Source organism: Tupaia chinensis, unplaced genomic scaffold (genome assembly GCF_000334495.1).
Source record: "Tupaia chinensis unplaced genomic scaffold, TupChi_1.0 Scaffold000098_3, whole genome shotgun sequence".
Lineage (NCBI taxonomy): Eukaryota > Metazoa > Chordata > Mammalia > Scandentia > Tupaiidae > Tupaia > Tupaia belangeri.
In genome coordinates, this window is record NW_006159562.1 from 1,476,174 (window position 1) to 1,487,705 (window position 11,532).

An 11,532-nucleotide genomic window follows, 5' to 3' on the forward strand; every position below is an offset into this window, starting at 1 on the left:
CCATTCCTCCGGGGGGGTGATTGCTCGCTTTCTGTCTCTCTGTCTCTCTCTGTCTGTCTGGCCAGCTCATGCACCCTATGGCAAAAACCTCTCCATAAATAAATAAATAAATAAATAAAAGAAAGTCAAGGCACATGCACCTCTCTGTTCAGAACTCTCTGTTTCACTCATTTTAAGCCTCCTTCTCTTCTTCCCACCTTTCCCAGGATGTAGAAATAATAGCTCTTTTTCTTTTATTAATCAAACCTTTATCATGTGCCAGGCACCAGCTGACACTTCCCATGTGCAAACCCATTAGCCCTCACAACAACCCCATCGAGCATGTTCTAATTCTCTCTCCATGTTACAGATGAGGACACCGAGGCATAAAAACATGAGAGGAACTCGTCTGAAGTCACGTTGCTAACGAGCGAAGGAGCTGAATTTTAGCTTCGTGAAGAATAGCTCTGGAGCCTGTGCCCCTCACCTGTATCAGGTGAAGAACACAGATCCAAGAGACCAGTGAGTTACGGCTCTGAAGATCCAGTTAGGGAAGAGGGCAAGCCTTTAGCTTCCTGCTTCTCTGACAGGGACCGGGGCGTGAGGACCACTCTGGGTACATAGGACACCCAGCTGGGACTTTCTCTCCCTGCTGACTTCACATTCTAACCCTGCAGACCACCATAAACAGGCAAACTGACATCAGAACTCACTATTTCTTTCTTTTCTTTTCTTTCTTTCTTTTTCTTTTTCTTTCTTTCTTTTTTTTTTTTTTTTTTTTAGAGGTTTTTGCTGTAGGGTGCATGTCCATGCCAGAAAGACAGAGAGAGACATCCCCTCCGGGGGTGGGGGAATAGCCACACCACAATCCCTTCTCTTCCATTCTCCTCTCAGGCACACACGTATACGTGTCCAGTGTGAGTTTAAGCCACCGGGTCCGGGACTTGAACTGCAATCGACTACATGGGAGTCCAGAGACATAGCCATTATGCCAACTGCTGTTCCCGGAACTCACTATTTCAAAGCATGTAGATAAAAGCCATCTCAGAGTAACTGGACTTTGGGAGTCCTCAATGCCCAACACTGGCAAATGTTTCTCTTTCCTTCCATCCATAGCTGGTTTTCTCAAAAAACATTTAAACATGCTGAGGATGGGATTCAGGCCATGGTGTGGTGGTTAATGCAGCTAGAGCCCACATGGCTGACCACACAGTTTGAGTCCCAGATTGGGCAGCTGGAAAAACACTAGGCATGTGTGCATGCCCAAAATGGCTAAGGGAGGGAAGGCAGAGGAGAAGGATTGCAGCATGACCATTCCCCATGAAACTCTTTCTCCTGTCCTCGCTGTCTCTCTCTCTAGAAATTTTTTTTTTTTAAATCAGAGGATATATTATTTTTTTGTCCTCTCTCATCTTAAAAATAAGAAATGCAGCTTTACAGTTGACTACGTAAATACCGTCCGTCATTTTCTCACCTTCTACACTGCTCACTTATCGGCCATCACAGAGGGAGTCACAGAGTGACTCCGGGGGTCACTCCAGGGGTGGATTCCCTTTTAAATAAGCTATACAAACCTCTTACCCACTCTGCAGTAAGAAGCAGCAAATTGTTTGGTTAGTCCCCACTCTCCCTGGGTGATGGGGAATAGCAAATTTTTTGAACATAAAAATCCTTTTTAAAACAATATTTTTTTAAAAATTTGCTAGAGGGCATGTGTGCTCATCAGAGAGAAAGAAATCTCCCCCCATGGGGGATGGGCACACTGTCATTCCTTCTCCACTTGCTCTTGGAATTTGGGACATGCATATACACAAGTCTGGCACAATTTTCAAGCTGATAGGTCTGGGACTCGAACCATGCTCTCTACTATGTGGGATCCAGCTGCCTTAACCTCCATGCTTTCTGCTGACCCTAAGTACATCATTTAAAAGAAAGCTTTTACCCTATGTGACAGTTAACTTTATGTGTCAACTTGGCTAGGCTATGGGATGCCCAGATGGCTGGTTAAATATGATTTCTGGGTGTTCCAGTGAGGGTGTTTTAGAAGAAATCAGCACCTGAATTGGCGGGGAAGGTAAAGAAGAGGGCCCTCCCCAGTGTGGGTGGCCATCAGCCAATGCACTGAGAACAGACTAGAACAAAAAGGAAGGAAGGGTGAGTCTGCTCTCTGAGGTGGGCGTTGCAGAGTTTAATTCTCAGGCCTTCAGTCTTGACCTGTCATCTACCCCATCAACTTAGGTTCTCAGGCCTTTAACTGTACCACTGGGTCTGCAACTTATAGAAGGTGAACTGTGAGACTTCACAGCTTCCAGAATCGTGGGAGCCAATATCTTATAATAAATCTCTTTGTCTAGACCTTTATCTATTGTTCTATAGCTATATATATATATGTGTGTGTGTGTGTGTGTGTGTGTGTGTGTGTGTGTGTATTCCATTCATTTTGTTTCCCTGGGGGTTCCCAATATGCCACATATATGATTATTTAATTTTTACTAATTTTTTTAAAGGCTTAAACTTATTACAAATGGATGATTGGCTCTGGCTCTGAGCTTCCTGGCAGCTAAGTAAAAAAGGTAAACATAATCAGCTGCCTACTTCTCATTTTCTTTATGAACCATTGAAGAAAAGTGGGCTAAAATCATGCAAGGACAACTAAATGGGAATTAGACTGGCTGAAGGACTTCCCCAAAGAATGCTGGTTGCCTGCTCCATGGCATGGCCTGGGTGGGGGGCTTCCTGTGGCTCCTTCCCTCCAGCCTGTGTGAGAAGATGTGGTGGGCATTGCAGCTCTGGCCAGCAGGTGACCAGCTGTGGGGAGGGGCAGGCAGATACTGCATGCCAGAATAATGATGAAAAATGATCTTGACAGGCCAGAGCAATGAGCTGGATCTAACAAGATGAAATTAAACAAGGACAAATGTTAAGTGCTTTTCTTAGGTCAGAAAAAAAAAAAAAAAAACCCAATGGCATGAACCCAGGATGGAGAAGATACGGCTCACTAGCAGGCACGAAAGAAAGAAAGAAAGAAAGAAAGAAAGAAAGAAAGAAAGAAAGAAAGAAAGAAAGAAGAAAGCCGACAGAACTTTAGGGTTTTCAGCTGAACACATGCCTCTAAAAAACAAAACAAAACAAAGTTTCTTACTGCAGTTTTGTCTCCTGAACAAAGGATGTATTTGTCCCATTATATTCTGAAGTTGGTGATCTACATGTGAAATTATAAAATAGAATAAACATACATAGCTGAAATGTGTTTGGAAGAGGATGGCTAGGGTGGTTTACAGACTCTGAACTCTGCATTTCTTTTTTTTTTTTTTGGAGAGGTTTTTGCGATAGGGTGCATGCACTCACCAGAAAGACAGAGAGAGACAGAAAGCGAGAAATCACCCCCCAGAGGGGATAGCCACACCGCAATCCCTTCTCCTCCATTCTCCTCTTGGGATCTTGGGCATGCACGCACACGAACCTGGCGTGAGTTTTAAGCCACCGGGTCCGGGACGCGAACTGCAGTCGACTACATGGGAGTCCAGTGACATAGCCATTACGCTAATTGCTGGTTCCCTGAACTGTGCATTTCTGAAGAGTAATCGAATAGGCAGGGAGACCTGTCTTGAGGGGAGAAGATTCATAACTTCCTCACATATTGGAAAGGTTGACGAGAAAAGATTACGATCGCCCAGGACAAACTTAAGAATTATAAATAAAAATGGTGTTTCTTAAATTGTCAGCACTTTTTCTCTCCTCTTCTTGTAAATGCACAATAAGGAGTGTTTACTCACTGAAGAGAGACAGACAGAGAGAAAGCAAGAGAAAGAGAGAAGGAAAAGGAGAAATCACCCCTCAGTGGGGAAGGCCACACCATAATTCCTTCTCTTCTATTCTTCTTTCACGATTTTGGGCACACATGCACATGTACCTGAAGTGTTTTTCAAGCCACTGGGTCCAGGACTTGAACCACCCAATTGACCTGATGAGATCTAACTGCCTTAACCACCATGCCCCTGGCCCCAAACCATCAGCATTTGTCATTTCTTTTAATTGCTAGAAGGTGTAAGAAGTGCTCACGAGAGAGAGAGAGAGAGAGAGAGACTCCCCATTGGAAGTATTTACACTGTATCCCTTCTCCTACATTTCCCTATCCTATTGGGACTGGGGGCACACATGTATGCCCCGTGTTTTTTAAATCACTGGGGTCAGGACTCAAACCATGGTCAGCCACATGGCATCTAGCTCCCTTAACCAGATAGCTACAGGGTCAACCCTTCTCAGTGTTTTAAAAGTGCCCTCTCTTTTTAAAAAAAATGGATTTTAACTCTTGACATAGATATGGAAAGTAATGTTGCTTTATTATAATGATATTTCCATTTTTACAGATAGAAGCTTTTGGATTAAAGACATAAAATGATTCGAGTGAAATCATATGGCCAGCATGTGGCAGGGCTGAGACACCATCAACATGCTGGAATCACAGCGAGACAAATTTAAAATCAATGTTAAGGAGCCAGAAGGTGGAGAAGTGGTGGTTAAGGCCCTGGAATCCCATGTGGCTAACCGTGGTTCAAGTCCTGGACTTGGCAGCTTGAAACTCATGCCAGGCATGTGTGCATGTGTGCCCAAAATCCCAAAGGAGAATGGAGGGAAAGGGATTGTAGCATGGCCATCTCCCCTGGGGAGTGGTTTCTTGCTTTCTGTCTCTCTGTTCTGTCTCTCTGGCAAGCACATGTGCCTGATAGCAAAAATCTCTCAAAAAAATCAATATTAGGGACCAGCAGTTAGTGTAATGGCTATGTCGCTAGACTCCCATGTGGTCGACTGCGGTTCGCGTCCTGGACCCGGTGGCTTAAAACTCACGCCAGGTGCGTGTGCATGCGTGCCCAAGATCCCAAGAGGAAAACGGAGGAGAAGGGATTGCGGCATGACCATCCCCCCTGAGGGTGATTTCTTGCTTTCTGTCTCTCTGTCTCTCTCTGTCTGGCGAGCACACGCGCTCTATAGCGAAAACCTCTACCAAAAAAAAAAAAAATATATATATATATATATATCTACATGAGGGTGTTATAAGTTCTGTGGCCCTGGCTAGAAAGCACACTTCTTTAGAGTTCGGCCATGTGTTCTCGGTCACCTCACATGTCCCACCACTCGTCCTGCCCCTGCCGAGCATCAGAGTATAAAAAAAAAAAGAATTGGTCATAGCAGTGGCTTTCACATTTTCTGACCACAATCTATAATAGAAAACATTTTGTATCACCAGTAAGTGCATACACCAAGAATAAAATGGAAATTGAAGTTTAACACAATGAAGCTAATAATCGCTATATAATGCACTTAGATTTTTTTTCTGTTTATTTATTTATTTTTATTTTTATTTATTTATTTATTTTTGGAGAGGTTTTTCGCTACAGGGTGCATGTGCTCGCCAGACAGACAGAGAGAGACAGAGAGACAGAAAGTGAGAAATCACCCCCCAGGGGGTTGGTAACACTGCAATCCCTTCTCCTCCATTCTCCTCTTGGGATCTTGGGCATGCACGCACATGCACCCAGCGTGAGTTTTAAGCCACCGGGTCCGGGATGCGAACCATGGTCGACTACGTGGGAGTCCAGCGACATAGCCATTACACTAACTGCTGGTTCCTGTGTTTATTTATTTTTTTAACGTTGACCTTTGCTTACTAAATTGATTTTATCTCCCATGCTATATCATGCTGGATGAAAACCACTGAGCCAGAGGATTACTCATGGGACAGTTTGGGTTAAGAGAAGACCAAAAATTCCTTCCAATGATGACATTCAATAATTCTTGGACTCCCTATACTGTATAGCTTAAAAAAAAAAAAAAAACAAAAAAACCTCAATTTAAATGATTTTTGTCACTAGTTTATTTATTGCCTTCTTATTTTGGCTAACAACTTTTTGTTTTTTAACTCTTGATTCTCTTAGCTCAGGCATTATCTACTATGACATCTGAAAAATCTTTTCTTCCTTGACCTGAGTAATTGGTGAAAAATGGAAACTATGGAACCAAGGACAGAAAGCCGCGGCACATTTTACGCCTAGTTGTTCCACAGCTGTGTTTGTCTCTGTGCATCGCTGTCTCTTTTCTAAGCAATCCGTTACAAACCCTCCAATTATACTAATGACTATTTTATTTTTGTCCACAACGTTGACAAACTTCATTCAATGTGTTACGATTGAGAGAAGCCCAGAGGCCCAGCCTAGGTGGTGCAGCGGGCAGTGTACTAGACTGTGGTGCTGGAAGCCACGCAGCTGACTGGAGTTTCAGAGCCCAGGTTGACCTGAAAACACACCAGGCCCAATTATCTGAGGAGCTGGAGACTATCGAGGGTAATGTCTCTCTCTTACTCTCTCTCTTCTGCTATCATTTTTTTTTTAAATCACTATCATTTTAACAAAAAGAGTGAGAAAACCACCACTATGATATGGAGTGGTGGGTACTAAGGATTAAAGGCGATAATATATGAGGATACTTAAAAAGTTGATGAAAACTGAAGTTAAAGAACACATTTATTTTGGGAACCAGCAGTTAGTGTAATGGCTATGTCACTGGACTCCCACGTAGTCGACCATAGTTCGCGTCCCAGACCCGGTGGCTTAAAACTCACGCCGGGCGCGTGTGCATGCATGCCCAAGATCCCGAGAGGAGAATGGAGGAGAAGGGATTGCGGCGTGACCATCCCCCCTGGGGGGTGATTTCTCGCTTTCTGTCTCTATGTCTCTCTCTGTCTGTCTGGCGAGCGCACGCGCCCTATAGCGAAAACCTCTCAAAAAAAAAAAAGAACACATTTATTTTGTGAGAAAACATTTTGAATTCCATACACAGTCTTTTTCATAACGCATATTCCCATGAAGTTTCTGAAGGTCTTTTCCATGTATGCTACATGCTGCAGTGTCTTACACAAGAGAACTGCTCAGCAGCTGTTAACCACGTTGATATCGATGGTGGCAACGATGATGCCGATGATATCATGGTAACGAGATTCCTCTAGTTTAGGTCTAGAGCCTGTACTGATTAAAATGCGCTGTCATAGGGCTGGCCCCATAGGTGAAGGGAGCTGGAATCCACAAGGCTGACTGTGGTTTGAACCTTGGCCCTGGTAGCTTGAGAAACACTCTGGGCACATATGTATGCATGCTCCAAACCACAGCAGGATAGAGAAATGGAGAAGAAGGGATTACGGTACGGCCATGACCCATCGGCAATGCTTTCTCACTCCCCACCCTCACTCCCAGCAAGCACACATGCCCTCTGGCAATTGAAAAATAAAACATTAAGAAAAGTATTCTGTAGTGGTTATGGTGCTGTGCTCCCATATGGCCGACCACAGTTGAGTCCCAAATCTGACATCTTGGAATATGTCCTCGGGACATTTGGGGTTTCGGCTTCTTGACTGTTCAGGTGGTAACTGCAGAGAAGTCTCTGGAACTAGACCCCTGGTTTAACCCCACCCCGGTCACTTGCTAAGTGAATGAGGTTGAATAAGTTCCTTACCTCTCTATGCCTCAATGTTCTCCTTTGCAAATAGAATAATATCTATTTAATAGGGCAGTTGTGAAGATCAGATGATTTGTAAGGAGCTTTGAACGATAACTGGCAAAAAGTAAGTCCCGAATACATGTGAGCTCATTTTTGCTTGTCTGCTGTTGGGCCTGGAGAGAGACAGAGAGAGAGAGGCAAAGGTGAGAAAGCACCCTTGCCCTCACCAGCACTTGTCATTTTTTGTTTCTTTGATAATAGCCATTCTGAATGGGGTTAGGTGATACCTTACTGTTTTGATTTGCATTTCCCTTATGATTAGTGATATTGAATGTTGTAGAATTTTGGGGGGCCACTTGTATGTCTTCCTATGAGAATTACCTGTTCAGATGGATTTCCTGTTTGAGTTCTTTATTCATTCTCATTATTACTATCTTGTCAGACGTATGGTTTGCAAATTTATTTGTCTCATTCTGTGGGTTGTCTCTCTTTACTCTTTTATCAACCTAAGTGTCCAACAACCAAAGAATGGATGAAGAAAATGTGGTATTTACACACGGAATACTACTTAGCCATAAAGAACAATGAATTCCCAGCATTTGAGACAAAATGAAAGAACATAGAAGACAAAATGTTCATTGAAATAAACCAGGCTGTGAAAGACAAATATCGTACATCCCTGCTTAATAAGTACTGAATGTCTTTATTCAGTAATGGAAGCTAACAGACTCGATACCATAGAAGTAGAGAGAGTAATATGGGCAGGTGGAGAGGAAGGGAATGGGGAGAAATTGGTTAAAAGATACAAGAGTGCATGTGGACAGGTTTTGAAGACCTTTTTTTATTTTAAGAATGATTTAATTTAATTTTCTTTCTTTATTTATTTTTAATTTGACCAGAGAGAGACAGAGTGAGAGAGAGAAAGTGAGAAAGCAAGTCACCAGATCTGGGACTGAAACCAAGGTCGGCCATGTGGGAGTCCAGCACTCTTAACGACCAAGCCACCTGACGGCCCCTGAGAACAGGTTTGGAACTGTGTGCTGCAGAGGAGTAATAAGCACCAGTGACAAAGAAACATATATCCAGAAACCAGTAGGGTGATTTTCAGGTGTGAAGGGCCTGGGTTCTTGGTGTCTTAATCACATCATCATTAGATTTCAAAGAAAAATAGTGACTATGGTTCTTTCATGGTTTCAAAAGCTGGGTCTGGATAGATTTTTTTTTTTTTAATTTAGAGAGAGATTTTTGCTACAGGCCATATTTGCTCACCAGAGAGACAAAGAGAGACAGAGAGACAGAAAGTGAGAAATTACCCTCCAGAGTGGATGGCCATGCCACAATCCCTTCTCCTCCATTCTCCTCTCAGGATTTTGGGCATGCATGCATACATCTGGTGTGAGTTTTATGCCACTGGATCCAGGACTCAAAGTGTGATCGACTACATGGGAGTCCAGCTATGGAACTGTTACACCATCTGCTGATCCCGGTCTGGACAGATTTTTCTGGTTGGTTTTGTTGTAGGTTAAGTCAACACATTTTCAACCAGTGTATTTCTAGATTCAGCCTAGCGTGGTGTTGAATGTTGGGAGGGTGAATGTGCTTCTATCAGCATCATGGCACAGCATATGCATGCTTTCAATAACCACACTAACCTCACTAAGATGTACGATGGCTATATGCAAGTCAGAAATCACAACTAAATGGGGGGGAAAGGCATAGAAAGCAATCATGGATACCAGAGACAATGGGAGGAGGGTTGGACAGGGCAGAGGGTTAGGGATAGGGAATCAAGGATGGCAAAACAAACAAACAAACAAACAAACAAAAAAACACAAAATATACAAGACATAAGAAATGAAAAATTGTTAACACGTATGTTGATGTGCTTGATTGAGCCAACAGACAGTGTATTTTGGATGAAAAATTCATTTTGTATACTGTAATGATGTATAGCATATATGCTATACATCATTACAGTATACAAAATGAATTTTTCATCCAAAATACACTGTCTGTTGGCTCAATCAAGCACATCAACATACGTGTTAACAATTTTTCATTTCTTATGTCTTGTATATTTTGTTCCTTCTATAGGGCAGCTTTCATCACAGGCCCTCCAATGTAGCAAAATGAAAGCACAACTCTCACCTCATTTTTATTGAACATTTGAGCAAATGAGCCTATGACAAAAACAATAGATTCAGTCAGAGTGGGCGAGGAAGGAAAAGGTGACTCTGATTCGCACACGGCCTGTCTCCATCTCGCTGCTGTACTGACTGGGTCTGCAGATACACAGCTTCCGACGTGAAGACACAGCCCAGGGCTGCCGGGAAACAGCTTGTGGGGCAATAATTAGGATCAGCGAGACTCTGGGCGAGAAACAAATTCTAAGAGACAGTCATCTTAGAAAAATGCTGGTCTCTGCAAACAGCGCCTGCAGACACGAGCCGAGGGGCAGTTTTCTACCTTGGCCTGGTGTGTGCAGGGCTGCCGGCTGCCTATTGATCTTTCCTGTCACACCTGAACAGAGCGATAACAAGTCACTGTCAGCAACATCACCTCTGAATGCAGCCGACAGCCTTCTATGTGCACAGCTTGGGACCGTCTTCTCTCAAGTACAGGGAGGATGAATAGAACATTGATTTATCGATTAAATGCACGCTAGGAGGAGGACTCAGCGGAGCCCGGCACTTAAACACTTGACCAAATAGCAAAGGGAACTGTTATCCTAGTTGCGGCGACTCCCCAGGTGACACGGGGCAAGTCTCTTAACCTCTTTGCATCAGGTTTCCCCACCTGGAAAAGGGGACTACCTTATTCGGTGCCCAGGAGGGGAGACTATGAGGGTTAGCTCGGTTGGCTAATGACGTTGGAAGCGTCGAGGAGGAGGTCCGAGCCCACGTGGGTCCTCTATGGCACTCCCACAGCGGGAGACCACCTGGAAACCTCTGCATCCCTGCTAGTGCTGGAGGGAGGGGCAACCAAGGGGGTGTAAGGCGGGCTTGGTCAAAGACATCACGATCCAAAAAAGGGAAAAAGCAAATGAAAAGATCAGGTCCCACTGATGACACATCTTTGAGCAGGACAGGCAGCCCATTTACCATCTCAGGATAAAGGTCCAGGGCTTTGACTATACTGAAGTGCAGACCTAGTGGATCCAGAGTGATAAGATTAAGTTGTACATGTCATGTGTTCTCTGCCTTGGAAATACATTTTACACAGGCCTGAGTTCTTTTTTATTTTCTAAAAGAATGATTTATTATTGCTATTATTTTAAAGTTTGTTATAGGGCATGTGCACTCACCAGAGTCAGGCAGAGACAGAGAGAGAAGGAAAGTGAGAAAGCAAGCCCCCAGGTCCAGGTCTTGAACTGCTTTCACCCACATGGGAGTCCAGACTTTAACTGCCAGGCCACCTGCTGGCCCCCACACCTGGGTTCTGATGTATGCTAAAGACTCCTGGGTCATCTCCCTGCAGTAGTTTGTTTGGCTTGACAAGGTTTACCTGGTCTATAGCAGTTCTTACTTGCAACCTTTTAAATCTAGAAATATACTAATTGGAAATTTGTTGACTTACCCTACAATAAAACTAACCCCCCAAAACCTATCCAGATCCAACTTCTGAAACCATGAAAGAACCACAGTCACTATTTTCCTTTGAAATCTAATGAAGAAGTGATTAAGAAGCCAGCAACCCAGGTCCTTCAACCTCAGTCTTAATGAAGAACGGAATATTTTTTCTATACAATAATAGTCTCACCAGCAGGTGGCATGGTGGTTAAGGCACTGGACTCCCACAAGGCCAACTAGGATTTCAGTTCCACACCTGGCAGCTTGAAAATCACACTAGGCACATGTGTGTGTGTTCCTAAAATCCCAAGCAGAGAATGGAGGAAAAGGGATTGTGGTGTGGTCCTCCTCCCGGGGGGGTGATCTCTCACTTTCCCTCTCCATGTCTCTATTTCTCTCCAGCAAGCACACATGCCCTATGGCAAAAATCTTTTAAAAAGAAACTTGCTGGGAACCAGCAGTTAGCGTAATGGCTATGTCACTGGACTCCCAC